The sequence below is a fragment of the Rhinopithecus bieti genome, unplaced genomic scaffold (assembly GCF_001698545.2).
Source record: "Rhinopithecus bieti isolate Rb0 unplaced genomic scaffold, ASM169854v2 repeat_5447, whole genome shotgun sequence".
NCBI lineage: Eukaryota > Metazoa > Chordata > Mammalia > Primates > Cercopithecidae > Rhinopithecus > Rhinopithecus bieti.
The window spans coordinates 1-2,408 of NW_016832442.1; the positions used below are offsets into that span (position 1 = coordinate 1).

General features: G+C 52.1%; 1 long non-coding RNA gene across 1 annotated transcript; it reads right to left on the reverse strand.

Moving 5' to 3' along the window:
* Positions 1–207: 207 nt before the first annotated feature.
* Positions 208–2,332, reverse strand: LOC108524558 (uncharacterized). Its single transcript, XR_001884084.1, has 2 exons — positions 2,034–2,332; positions 208–1,636 (listed from the first exon to the last, which is right to left on the reverse strand). It is a non-coding gene; the product is annotated as an uncharacterized LOC108524558 (long non-coding RNA).
* Between the last annotated feature and the right edge of the window lie 76 nt (positions 2,333–2,408).

The window sequence follows — 2,408 nt, forward strand, 5'->3', positions numbered from 1 at the left end:
CTCTGTTCCCCACTCTTCCATCTCTGTCCACAGCAAATCCTCCGTCCCGCTTATTTTCTCTTGCGGAGCAGCTCAGGCTTTGTATTCTCATTTAGCATCATGGCCCAAGGTCTTTTCTCTCTCAAGGTATTTTCCCAAACAGTTTTCTTTATAAGAGGAATTCTGGTGTCTGTCCTCAAGATCATAGACCTTTTTAAAGTAAACTTGTCAGTTGCATCTGAGCAGCTCGGCCTCCTGGGTCTTGGGTCGCATCCATCTTGGTCCTGTACGAGCGTGTCCTGAGCAACTGCAGTGCTGCCTCCCCCTGCATCCCCTCCCCGTTGAGCTGGAAATAGCATTTGCTTCTTTTGTGGGTTTTTTCCTGCCAGTCCCAGCTCGCTGGCTGCAGATGCTGGCTGAAAGTGGCTGCAGCTGACTACCTCCTTCAAGTTCACGTCCAGTAGTTGTCTCTGCTCCTTGGACATGCCCCAGGCAGCTGCTTGCGGCCTGAGTTGCAGCCTCTGGTGACCAGGGTCAGTGGCTATTTCTTGTAACCACAGAGATCTGACGGATACAGAGAATTGGAAGCTCAAGGCCAGAGGCCAAATTTTTACCAAAATTCTCTGGTGGTCCACACCCTTCTGTGTGGTCTGCTATGCAGTAGAGGCTTAACCTTGCCCAAAGAAAGATCAGGCCCTTTATCCTCAGCTCCTGGGCATTCATCTCTAAGCCCTTGGAATATCCTGCTGGTAGCTGATCTGAGAGTCTTGGGCCACTCTGGGCCACATCACAAATGATGTGATTTATGGTGGGGGACTTGGGCCACACGGTATTGGCTTGACGTATGAGGTCAGTCATGTGGGTGGTGAGCAGCTCAATTCAGCACTTTGGGAGGCCAAGGCAGAAGTATCACTTGAAGCCAAGAGTTCAAGACCAGCCTGGGCAACACAGGGAGAGACCTCATCTCTACAAATAATAAAAAGATTAGCCAGACATGGTGGCACATACCTGTAGTCGTAGCTGCTCAGGAGGCTGAGGTGGGAGGATGACTTGGAGTTGAGAAGTCAAGGCTGCAATGAGCTGTGATCTCACCGCTGCACTCCAGTCTGCCAACAGAGCCAGACCCTGTCTCAAGACAAACAAACAACTCTGGACACGAAGATCTCGAGTGAGCTGCTCTGCTTGGCAGTACTTGCAAGTCGTCACGTGTCGTTGCTGTGAGAATCAGGTGCTGCCTCTATGACTCCACTGGGAGAGGGCAGCTGGTAGCCCGCGCCTCATCTCTCCTGGAGCATGGGCTGTGCACCTCCTCCCTGTGCTCATCTTAATCTCTGTCGTTTTAGTGTAACAAACTGTAACTGCGAGCCTAACAGCTTTCCTGAGCCTAGTGAGTCCTTCTAGCAAATGAACGGAGGGTGGTCTTGGAGACCTCTGAACTTGCACCTGCCCCCCTCGTTTTGGGGTCTGGCACAGGGAGGGAGGCTGGTCTCTTTGGAGGGGTCTTCATCCATTGGGGTGGGGTCCAACTCTGGAGGCCCATGTCCTTGCCAGCTCCAGTCTCTCTCCCTGCTCAGTCCCGACGGTGTCACCTTGTTCCCTCTGTCTGTGGATCCTGGCAAAAGCTGGCCTCTCTGCTCACATCTGAATAGGAGATATACTAGAAGAGGATTTTCACACTTTAGCCTCGGGGCTCTTTTGAACAAAATCAAACATCTTCCCACCAAAGCCCAATGTGCAAAGAACAGCAGGCCCATCCCCTCCCCTCTCCCTGGAAGCCAGGGCAGTGCTTCTCAAGGTGTGGCCATGGGTGGAACTGAGGTGGGGTCGGGAAAGGGTGGATATTAAAATGCAGATTCCCTGGCCCTATCACAGACCAGACTGTCTGGGGCTGCGTCTTAGCAAACTCTACAGCGGATTCTACCCAGCAGGAAGGGTTGGGAAATGCTGCTTGGGGCACCAGGAGGAAAGACCCAGGCTCTTGTGGACATCTGGAGACGTCTGGTCTGTAGTCTGTGCAGACCCCACACCCTCCTTAGCTCCAACACTGCACTTACCCCATTAGCCGAGGCGCTGGCATACTCCTTACCTGGGGAAATAGGAGGGGAAGTCGTCAGGAAGGCATAGTGCTGGGAAGCATGGGAAGAAGACATGCCTGGGTGTCAGGGCCCTGAAAATGTCAAGTTCTGCCTCTGCTATTACACAGGGGCGCCAATTCCCTTAATGGTATACGCGTGTGAGACAGGGATGGTGGGGGTGCTCTGTTAAGGATCTGGTCATCCAGTTATTCACTTGGTTATTAAATATCCATAAATATCGAGCCTGGGCTCTAGAACCAGATGGATGGGTTCAAATTCCATCTGTGTCCTTTAGGAGCTGTGTGAACTTGGACAAGTGACTTAACCTCTCTGTGTTTCAGTTTCCTGGACTAT